At 44.2% G+C, this 12,270-nt stretch overlaps 1 pseudogene; it reads left to right on the plus strand.

Moving 5' to 3' along the window:
- Positions 1-7,953: 7,953 nt before the first annotated feature.
- Positions 7,954-12,270, plus strand: part of LOC135564361 (histone deacetylase complex subunit SAP130-like) — a 69,582-nt pseudogene continuing 65,265 nt past the window's right edge.

Below are 12,270 nucleotides of genomic sequence, written 5' to 3' on the forward strand. Positions count from 1 at the left end.
TAGTAATAGTAGTAGCTAACCACTAGCTAGCCTTCCATTTAGTAGTAGTAATAGTAGTAGCTAACCACTAGCTAGCCTTCCATTTAGTAGTAGTAATAGTAGTAGCTAACCACTAGCTAGCCTTCCATTTAGTAGTAGTAATAGTAGTAGCTAACCACTAGCTAGCCTTCCATTTAGTAGTAGTAATAGTAGTAGCTAACCACTAGCTAGTCTTCCATTTAGTAGTAGTAATAGTAGTAGCTAACCACTAGCTAGCCTTCCATTTAGTAGTAGTAATAGTAGTAGCTAACCACTAGCTAGCCTTCCATTTAGTAGTAGTAATAGTAGTAGCTAACCACTAGCTAGCCTTCCATTTAGTAGTAGTAATAGTAGTAGCTAACCACTAGCTAGCCTTCCATTTAGTAGTAGTAATAGTAGTAGCTAACCACTAGCTAGCCTTCCATTTAGTAGTAGTAATAGTAGTAGCTAACCACTAGTTTACCACTTCCATTTAGTAGTAGTAATAGTAGTAGCTAACCACTAGCTAGCCTTCCATTTAGTAGTAGTAATAGTAGTAGCTAACCACTAGCTAGCCTTCCATTTAGTAGTAGCTATTTTTTTCTACTTTTATTGTTAGCTGTCCATTGTTTTTTGTAACATTTAATACACAGGGCTAAAATGGATTTTAAATGTATTTTCAAAATACTCTCAAAACATCCAAAATATTTAATCTATAGAGCTCCCGAGTGGTGTAGCGGTCTAAGACACTGCATCTCAGTGCTAGAGGAGTCACTACAGAGTGACTGAGCTACAGGTCCTGAGCTACAGGCAGTTAGATTTGGGTATGTCATTTTAGGTCCTGAGTTACAGGCAGTTAGATTTGGGTATGTCATTTTAGGTCCTGAGTTACAGGCAGTTAGATTTGGGTATGTTATTTTAGGTCCTGAGTTACAGGCAGTTAGATTTGGGTGTGTCATTTAGGTCCTGAGCTACAGGCAGTTAGATTTGAGTTTGTTATTTTAGGTCCTGAGCTACAGGCAGTTAGATTTGGGTGTGTCATTTTAGGTCCTGAGCTACAGGCAGTTAGATTTGAGCTTGTTGTTTTAGGTCCTGAGCTACAGGCAGTTAGATTTGGGTATGTTATTTTAGGTCCTGAGCTACAGGCAGTTAGATTTGGGTATGTTATTTTAGGTCCTGAGCTACAGGCAGTTAGATTTGGGTATGTTATTTTAGGTCCTGAGCTACAGGCAGTTAGATTTGGGTATGTCATGTTAGGTCCTGAGCTACAGGCAGTTAGATTCTAGCGCAGGAAAACAGTAGATTCATCGATGGGTGGAATGCGCGCACCACTATTATAGGCAGGACAGAACACTGTCTAAAAGCTCACAGGAAAAAAATCTGTGGAATTCTTTGCATCTATTTTAGTTTCAGTCGTGAAAAGGTGAAACGGTGTAACTATCCTGCTAAAGTTCAACATAAAATCATTCATTTTACTTGAAATTTTAACAGGTAATTGCATCAATTAGAGATGAATCGAAAGGGATATGATGAGCTTGCAATTAGTCCTTTATTGACATGACCTCACACTGTCACGTTCTGACCTTTATTTCCTTTGTTTTGTATTTATTTAGTATGGTCAGGGCGTGAGTTGGGGTGGGCAGTCTATGTTTGTTTTTCTATGTTTTGGGGTATTTCTATGTTTCGGCCTAGTATGGTTCTCAATCAGAGGCAGGTGTCATTAGTTGTCTCTGATTGAGAATCATACTTAGGTAGCCTGGGTTTCACTGTGTGTTTGTGGGTGATTGTTCCTGTCTCTGTCTTTGCACCAGATAGGACTGTTTAGGTTTTCCATGTTTATTGTTTTGTAGTGTACATTTACGTATTAAAAGAACCATGGACACTTACCACGCCGCATATTGGTCCTCTGATCCTTTTCGCCTCTCCTCTTCGGAAGAAGAGGAGGAAATCCCTGACACACACATTGTGTTAAACTAGAAATACTTCCTAGTAAGATGTGTAGGCTATCTAGAGTAGTGTTAAGGAGACACTATTAAGGTCCCTAACTAATGCTCTATACCTAACAGGAAGTGCAGTACGTGCTCAACGGAGAAGGCTTGGCTTGTGATGAAGAGCATGACTGAAAAGGATCCACCTCGTCTCAAAAAGGGGAGGGAGGGGCACCAACCACCAAAGAAGTCACATCACATAGGTTTCAAATGGCACCCTACTCCCTATTGTTGTGCACTACTTTTGACCTGAGTACTATGGGCTCTTGATAAAAGTAGTGCACTAGGAAATAGGGCGCCATTTGGAACGTATACATGCTGTGGGCAAACAGAGACCTTCCCTCTGTAAGGGTGACAGAAACAACACACTCCAGGAAATGGCCGTGTCCAGCCTCAGGATCACCACGCAGAGAAGGGCATCACTGTGGCGGTAACGTGATGTTCGGAGTGGAGTACCTGCTGTCGTCTCTGCTAGCAGGCTTCTTATGTCCACCCCTGGTGGCTCTGCAGTCCTTCCCCTGGCCCGAGGCCCCCCTGGTGGCTCTGCAGTGCTTCCCATGGCCCGAGGCCCCCCTGGTGGCTCTGCAGTGCTTCCCCTGGCCCGAGGCCCCCTGGTGGCTCTGCAGTGCTTCCCCTGGCCCGAGGCCCCCCTGGTGGCTCTGCAGTGCTTCCCCTGGCCCGAGGCCCCCCTGGTGGCTCTGCAGTGCTTCCCCTGGCCCGAGGCCCCCCTGGTGGCTCTGCAGTGCTTCCCCTGGCCCGAGGCCCCCTTGGTGGCTCTGCAGTGCTTCCCCTGGCTTCCCCTGGCCCGAGGCCCCCCTGGTGGCTCTGCAGTCCTTCCCCTGGCCCGAGGCCCCCCTGGTGGCTCTGCAGTGCTTCCCCTGGCCCGAGGCCCCCCTGGTGGCTCTGCAGTGCTTCCCCTGGCCCGAGGCCCCCCTGGTGGCTCTGCAGTGCTTCCCCTGGCCCGAGGCCCCCTTGGTGGCTCTGCAGTGCTTCCCCTGGCTTCCCCTGGCCCGAGGCCCCCCTGGTGGCTCTGCAGTCCTTCCCCTGGCCCGAGGCCCCCTGGTGGCTCTGCAGTGCTTCCCTGGCCCGAGGCCCCCTGGTGGCTCTGCAGTGCTTCCCTGGCCCGAGGCCCCCCTGGTGGCTCTGCAGTGCTTCCCCTGGCTTCCCCTGGCCCGAGGCCCCCCTGGTGGCTCTGCAGTGCTTCCCATGGCCCGAGGCCCCCCTGGTGGCTCTGCTGTGCTTCCCCTGGCCCGAGGCCCCCCTGGTGGCTCTGCAGTGCTTCCCCTGGCCCGAGGCCCCCCTGGTGGCTCTGCAGTGCTTCCCCTGGTCCGAGGCCCCCCTGGTGGCTCTGCAGTGCTTCTCTTGGCTTCCCCTGGCCCGAGGCACCCCTGGTGGCTCTGCAGTGCTTCCCCTGGCCCGAGGCCCCCCTGGTGGCTCTGCAGTGCTTCTCTTGGCTTCCCCTGGCCTGAGGCCCCCCTGGTGGCTCTGCAGTGCTTCCCTTGGCTCGAGGCCCCCCTGGTGGCTCTGCAGTGCTTCCCCTGGCCCGAGGCCCCCCTGGTGGCTCTGCAGTGCTTCCCCTGGCCCGAGGCCCCCCTGGTGGCTCTGCAGTGCTTCTCTTGGCTTCCCCTGGCCTGAGGCCCCCTTGTTCATAGTTGTAATGGAAAATCATGTATAATGTGTTTATTAACTGTCTCTGTACCCTATATGACTGAACGGCTTGTATGACATGACCGAATCTGCAGTATGTCCAGGATGCAGCGGTGTCTTTAATAACGTGTCTATTCTGTGTTTTAATCTCGACCCTTTAATAACGGGTATTTTCTGTGTTATAATCTCAAACCCATCTGCTGACGTGGAACACGGTGCAATTTGAGATGCATCAATGTTTATCTGTAACAATGGACCAACGACATGAATATAGTCAGGTCAGAGGTGAGGGGTCAACAATGAAGATAGTCAGGTCAGAGGTGAGAGATTAAAACCTACGGAATGCTGGCTGTGAAAAGTGGAAAAAGTCAACTGAAGTGGATATCTCTTGTTGCAGTTCTCATCCAAATATTGGGTTAGCCCCCCCCGAGTATAATATCTCGACTGGACGCAGACAGGAAACATGAACAATTTAGTTCCTTAGATGTTTTCAATATCCAAATGGCACTCCTATTCCCTAAATAGTGTACTACTTTTGTCCAGAGCCTTATGGGTCCTGGTCCAAAGTAGTGCACTATAATTGAAATAGGGGGCCATTTGGGATAAAACCCTTAATAACGACGTCTAGTGGCAGGACACTTGGCTTAAGGCCTAATGCTCGAACTACAACCTGTAGAGAGTGGAAGCAGGTAGCCTAGTGGTTAGAGTGTTGGGTCAGTAACCCGAAAGGTTGCTGGGTTGAATCCCCGAGCTGACAAGGTAAAAATCTGTCGTTCTGTCCTTGAACAAGGCAGTTAACCCACTGTTTCTCGGTAGACCGTCATTGTAAATAAAAATGTGTTCTTAATTGACTTACCTAGAAAATTGAATTGAAACCTAGAATTACAAAAATTGCAGCAGCTTTATTGTGAGGCCATAAGGACAATACAAAACAAGAGGCTCTGCTGCCCTCTAGCTGTCTGTCTCTGTAATGGCAGTAGCAAAAGCCATTATTACACTATTTCAAGGTATCTTTCAAGCGCTTTGAGCAATTAGACTGATGGAGTGACCGTCTTGAAGTACATGTTAACAAATAAATTGCATGAAAGTGTTGGTCAAATCAATTCCCAATCTGACCCTCATACCATCATGACCACATCCCCAGGTTACAATTAACTCATTGATCTGCCCCTCTCCTCTGTAACTATTCCCCAGGTTACAATTAACTCATTGATCTGCCCCTCTCCTCTGTAACTATTCCCCAGGTTACAATTAACTCATTGATCTGCCACTCTCCTCTGTAACTATTCCTCAGGTTGTTTAGTCCCCTCTGGTTTTAGTCATGAAATAGTGGCCACCCAGACACCATGTTGTGTGTATAGAAAGGCTGCATTTACAAAAACAGACCAATTCTGATATTTTGCCATTTGGTCTTTTGACCAATTAAATCAGATCTTTTGCCAATAATTGGGCAAAAGATCAGAATTAGTCTGTTGTGTAAACGCTGCCAAACGTGTGCGCTTATTCACTTCCCTTCTTTAAAGAGCGTTCATATTGGTTTTCCATCCTCTCTGCCTTCGTGGATTTGTCAAACATGGGAGGTTTGAGTAAACATGGGTGGTTTGAGTAAAAACATATACACTTCCCTTCTTTAAAGTGCATTCATATTGGTTTTCCATCCTCTCTGTCTTCATGGATTTGAAAGGAAATTAAAACTCCCTCTAGCCCATGGGGTGTCAAACATGGGTGGTTTGAGTAAACATGGGTGGTTTGAGTAAACATGGGTGGTTTGAGTAAAAACTTATAGACTTTCAAATGAATAAATGCAAATCGAAACTGTGTTGATTTATTTTTATTTCACCTTTATTTAACCAGGTAGGCAAGTTGAGAACAAGTTCTCATTTACAATTGCGACCTGGCCAAGATAAAGCAAAGCAGTTCGACACATACAACGACACAGAGTTACACATGGAATAAAACAAACATACAGTCAATAATACAGTAGAAACAAGTCTATATACGATGTGAGCAAATGAGGTGACATAAGGGAGGTAAATGCAAAAAAATGCCATGGTGGCGAAGTAAATACAATATAGCAAGTAAAACACTGGAATGGTTGATTTGCAGTGGAAGAATGTGCAAAGTAGAAATAAAAATAATGGGGTGCAAAGGAGCAAAATAAATAAATAAATAAAATAAATACAGTAGGGGGTGAGGTAGTTGTTTGGGCTAAACTATACTGTGTAACCAGGTACATTCTTAGCTTTTTTTGGGGGGCCCTGTCTATGTCTTATTTTTGTCTTGTTTTTAAAAAAACTCAATAACGTGAAAGGCCTAATTGACACCACGAGACGTCATGGGATCAGACAGGATATGTTTACGTCAATGGAAATGTAGAGACTTCATCTTTCTCCTCATATGTATATATCAAGGTATGGCATAAACCCTGCACTTTTAAAATGGCCGTGTTCCTATGGGAAAGTGCACGCTTAGAGTGCCGTCATTAGGTAAACGATCTGAAAAAAAATATTTATATTGTAATGAAACAGCATGGAGCAGGTCTCGAACCCTCGACCTTAGAGCCCGAGGTCCGGCGCGCTATCGACTGTGCCGCAAAAGCATGATCGTGAGGCAATGGTCGATTTCCGCGCTTATAAACCCAGGGTCGTTACACTATTATTATTTTTTAATTGTTATTAAACAGTAATTGGCGACATTTGATTTCAAACAGACTTTCAAATCGCTTACTCCCCAATATGGGGACATTTGGGGGTACCCTGCGAATAAAAAAAACGAACAAAAAAACGTTACACTTAAGGTTTTTCTGTCCTGCTGTATTTTGGGCTCTGAAGTAGTCACCTTTCTAACAGACCTAAGCATGTATTTGTAGGAATGTGAAACCTTCATGTACATTACAATGGTAGTATACAATATTATGCATTGTTAAGAAAATGTCACCAGAGAGCATCGGAAATTCTAAAAACAATAGAACTATTTTGGGCATTTTTTTACGGCGAGGAACTATAACACATTTTCAGTGCAGCCCTCCAGAAGACCGAATACGCCCCCCAGGGGCATCTAAACCCATACAACCCAATCCAATGTTTTTACATTTTTGGGTCGTACACACTTCAGGTGGCAGGAGAGATTATTGTGAGGTATATTTAAGCAATAAGTACCGAGGGTGTGTGGTATATGGCTAATATACCACGGCTAAAGGTTGTTCTTAACCCCGACGCAACACGGAGTGCCTGGATACAGCCCTTAGCCGTGGTATATTGGACAAAGACCACTAATCCCCGAGGTGTTTTATTGCTTTTATAAACCGGTTGTTAATACAGTAAGGTACGGAACTACATATTACACTGAAAATGTTGCTTTAATAAATAAATACATTCCGCCATGAAAAAGTAGTCTGGACAAAAGTCTCGTTGCTAGACTGGTTGCTATACAACAACCAAAGGCTAGCTGGCAAGCTTACATTACATGTATGGGGGGGGGAAACAGAGCATTAGCGCTACTTCTAGAGTGACTAACACGTGTCAATTATTTATTCATGTTGGTCTGAATGTTGCCATTTATTGTGCAGAAGTGAGAGAGAAACAAAATGGCCCCGTGTTGTATCGTTTGTTGTTTCCACGCTGCTGGGAACGGATGCCGTTCGTTGAACTGGGGCAGCTGCTGCTGTGTTGTCAGAGTACATTAGAATGATTTAGTTTGGTAACAGTTACATATCATTATGTAGCCGTTCAGCTTTATCGTGCCCCTCTTCCCTCGACTTTTTAACTCCGCCGACAAACACGTTGTAAATTCGGTGTCCATGTGTGTAGTCCATGCCAAACTGAGAAGGGTTCGTTGATATACCGGTCCAGCATAACGTTAGCTGCTAATCCCATATTCTTCGGCATTCATGTTTCTCATTGAACAAATACAAATCCCGTAGAATAACGTTCAATTTCATTTTTTATATTCCCAAACTCACAACATATATATCCCCTTTTTCTACACACCAGTCAGTGAATCAGCTAAGTGCCCACTTTGTTTGTTTCAAATCTAAATGCTTATTTTGTACATCGGCAATTTGCACTATTGTTGACGTAGCCATTTTATCAACGTGAACAGGTTTAATGGTATACGGTATCACGTACGCACGGCAAAAAAAAGAAGCTGTTTTAGCCAATCAGTAACCAGTATCCAAACTACCCTGTTTATTAAACGTCTATAAAACATCCTCAGCGCGGGAATAGTTATGCTATTCCAGCCAATCGTTACGCAGAAACGATCGACTCCATCCCACCCGTTTGTGATTTGTCAAAGAGTTTACACAATTCCCTCCGATGATTGGACGAAAAAAAATTAATTGTGAGCTTCTCTTCGTTCTTCCGGTTATGTATGTTGTTGAAAAGAAAAGACGAATGCCTGGAGAAAACAAAACACTACGAATACGGTATTTTAGCATGTTAAAAACAAAAATTATGCCAATGTATCGTCAAAAGCTTTTGTCGATAAAGCTTTTCCCAACTTATTTTGGCATTCTATAAATATTGTAAGAATATTGTAAGTTCACCCAATGTTTGTTTAGCGATAGCTGCAGCTGCTATCCTTATAGCTAGCTATTTTGTAAGGTTAACCATCTGGATATGCGATCAAAATTAAACGTTAACGTTATGTAAACGTGTTATTTGAGAGCTCGACTGTGGTCGCTGCCATCGGCTTGTGATACTGTCAAAACAGATTCTTCAGAGCAGTGCCTATTCGGTGATTTATCTTGTTACTCCTAACAGCTGTATAGTTAGGGTTTCATAGTAACTAGCTTACCATAACATTATCCGCCAATACAAATGTACCTTTTAACTAGGTAAAACTAAAAGATTTACCTACCGTAACGTTACGCTTGTTTACACTGAGCTGCACGGGGGTTGGTACGCAATCATGTTTACATTACGAGCTGGCGGGAGATATGGGTCGGGTAACCTAAGCTCAATGCAGGGACGGGATATGTTAATATGCCACTGTACCCCAAATGTGACCTTTATCCACACTGCTAGTAGTGTTTCAATCTTCTCGATCGGGCATTGTGGATAAAGGTACAATTTGAAGTACAGTGGCCCACCCTAGCCCAAGCTGTACTCTTAAGGAGCCTAACGTTACCGTTGCTCCTTAAAGTGCCATTACTTATTTACAGAGGTAGGATGACTCTGGCAGCCAAATACAATATCTAAACGTGAATCGATTCTCAATTGCAATATAGTTGTAGAAATGTAAAGCCCTATACTTTCATATCACATCAACATTATTTCACAAATGCTAAATATACACTTAATTAATGTACACAGTGTTACCCGACAGTATTTTTCAGTGTCAACACGTTTCTGGTGGCCTTCTTCCTTTACACACAGGTGTTCAGAGCATGTTAATTACCACAGGTGTTCAGAGCATGCTAATTTCCACAGGTGTTCAGAGCATGCTAATTAACCACAGGTGTTCAGAGCATGCTAATTACCACAGGCGTTCAGAGCATGCTAATTACCACAGGTGTTCAGAGCATGCTAATTACCACAGGTGTTCAGAGCATGCTAATTACCACAGGTGTTCAGAGCATGCTAATTACCACAGGTGTTCAGAGCATGCTAATTACCACAGGTGTTCAGAGCATGCTAATTACCACAGGTGTTTAGAGCATGCTAATTGCCACAGGTGTTCAGAGCATGCTAATTACCACAGGTGTTCAGAGTATGCTAGATAGGTAATTACCACAGGTGTTCAGAGCATGTTAATTACCACAGGTGTTCAAGAGCACGCTAGATAGCAAATTACCACAGGTGTTCAGAGTATGCTAATTCCCACAGGTGCTTAGAGCATGCTAATTACCACAAGTGTTCAGAGCATGCTAATTACCACAGGTGTTCAGAGCATGCTAAGTACCACAGGTGTTCAGAGTATGCTAGATAGCTAATTACCACAGGTGCTCAGAGCATGCTAATTACCACAGGTGCTCAGAGCATGCTAATTACCACAGGTGTTCAGAGTATGCTAGATAGCTAATTACCACAGGTGTTCAGAGCATGCTAATTACCACAGGTGTTCAGAGCATGCTAATTACCACAGGTGTTCAGAGCACGGTAGATAGCTAATTACCACAGGTGGTTCCTCTGTCTTCCGTCAGTGTAGCTAGCGAATAGCATAAGCTGGTAACACAACTTGTTAAGAAAAGACAAACTAGCTTTTTGCAAATATAATAAATACAAACTAATAGTGTAATTTATAGGATGCTTGTGGATTTATATTAAGAAGCAAAGTGGAAACTGTGTCGTAGTCATAAATCCAGGCCCTGCAGTGCCTAGCTCCACTCCTATTCCCCAGGCGCTCTCTTTTGATGACTTCTGTAACCGTAATAGCCTTGGTTTCATGCATGTTAACATTAGAAGCCTCCTCCCTAAGTTTGTTTTATTCACTGCTTTAGCACACTCTGCCAACCTGGATGTTCTAGCCGTGTCTGAATCCTGGCTAAGAAAGACCACCAAAAATTCTGAAATCTTCTTCAAAAAATTAACTATTAAAATTGACATTACACACAGTGTATCACATTTAACAAACCAAACATTTAAAATACTGTTATAGAAGGTAAAGTAAAAACCCAATCCGGTCCGTGCATCAATACTGTTATATTGTCAAATTCGGTATACCGCCCAGCCCGAACTGAGAGTCATGATCAAAGGATACTCCCACCCTGCATTGAGATATGTTTTCCGACCCATATCTCGCACCGTTGCGTTCCCACCCCAATGCAGCTCGTTGTAAAGAAGCGGTTGGGTATCTTCTGGTAAAGTAACTAGCTAGCTAGAATGTGCCACCCCATTATTTTTTTTCATAACGTCTGAATTTCCTAAATCACTCGGGACATTCATTGATCGCAGACAGAGCGATGATATGTAAAAAATACTTCAGCTTAAGCACCTTTCCATTTCACACAAAGGTAGCTGGGCTCTGTGTGAATGAAAGACAGGGTACCGAGGCTAGTGAGTCTTGCTAGAGCTGCTAGAATGGGATTTGTCTCCGTTCATCTTCACTTCCCAGGGCTGTGACAGGGTGGCAGGTAGCCTAGTGGTTAGAGCGTTGGACTAGTAACCGAAAGGTTGCTAGATGGAATCGCTGAGTTGACAATTGTAAAAATCTGTTGTTTATGCCCCTGAACAAGGCAGTTAACCCACTGTTCCTAGACCGTCATTGTGAATAAGAATTTATTTTGAACTGACTTGCCTAGTTAAATAAAGGTTAAATAAAGGTTAAATAAAGAATATGACGGTCATGAAATGTGTATTGACTGTCATGTCGATTCCTCACGCCATCTCTTCTCAAAACCCATTGAGGGGAGGGACCTTGGACCTTATCCGCCAATACATTTGATCAGATAAGGAGAAAAAATGAATTGAGAAAGAGGCGTGTGATCTATTTTTTTAAATATATTTTTTTATATAATGGTTGTTCAATCCTTCTCCCTTCTAGGATAGTGAAAGATGAGTTCTCAGCCATTTTCTGCAGCTGGAATGCCTGCTCAGAGTAATCCTGGTGGAAAGCCGGTCTCCATCAATCAGTCATCCAAACAGCCAGGTTACCATTTATATTGAATATTGCGTGTTCCTAATGGCATACTATTACCTATATCAAATCAAATGTATTTATAAAGCCCTTCGTACATCAGCTGATATCTCAAAGTGCTGTACAGAAACCCAGCCTAAAACCCCAAACAGCAAGCAATGCAGGGGTTCTCAAACCTTTTTGGGGGCCGGGGTCCCCTTTTGTGATACTAAATTCATCAGGGACCCCCTCATAATTAGAACACAACTCAAGTAAGGTAATAAAATAAAATAAGGAATTAAAACGAGGAGTTTTACGACGGCCGGACTAACCAAGTCTTTGGGTGTGGGAAGAAACATTTTAAAGACCTCTTGGTATCGGAGATAAACATTTAGCAGTTTTCAAGCGAATTTCCTGCAATTCTACAAAAACTATGTCCATGTGGCAGAGACAGGTTAGAGATTTTCCAGTACTGTGGATACCAATATCCCTGTGAGTCTCCCAGGCCTAGGTGGATACCAATATCCCTGTGAGTCTCCCAGGCCTAGGTGGATACCAATATCCCTGTGAGTCTCCCAGGCCTAGGTTGTCCAGTACTGTGGATACCAATATCCCTGTGAGTCTCCCAGGCCTAGGTGGATACCAATATCCCTGTGAGTCTCCCAGGCCTAGGTGGATACCAATATCCCTGTGAGTCTCCCAGGCCTAGGTTGTCCAGTACTGTGGATACCAATATCCCTGTGAGTCTCCCAGGCCTAGGTGGATACCAATATCCCTGTGAGTCTCCCAGGCCTAGGTTGTCCAGTACTGTGGATACCAATATCCCTGTGAGTCTCCCAGGCCTAGGTGGATACCAATATCCCTGTGAGTCTCCCAGGCCTAGGTGGATACCAATATCCCTGTGAGTCTCCCAGGCCTAGGTGGATACCAATATCCCTGTGAGTCTCCCAGGCCTAGGTTGTCCAGTACTGTGGATACCAATATCCCTGTGAGTCTCCCAGGCCTAAGTGGATACCAATATCATTTGAGTCTCCCAGGCCTAAGTGGATACCAATATCCCTGTGAGTCTCCCAGGCCTAGG

Source organism: Oncorhynchus nerka, linkage group LG24, assembly GCF_034236695.1.
Source record: "Oncorhynchus nerka isolate Pitt River linkage group LG24, Oner_Uvic_2.0, whole genome shotgun sequence".
In the NCBI taxonomy this organism is placed as follows: Eukaryota; Metazoa; Chordata; class Actinopteri; order Salmoniformes; family Salmonidae; genus Oncorhynchus; species Oncorhynchus nerka.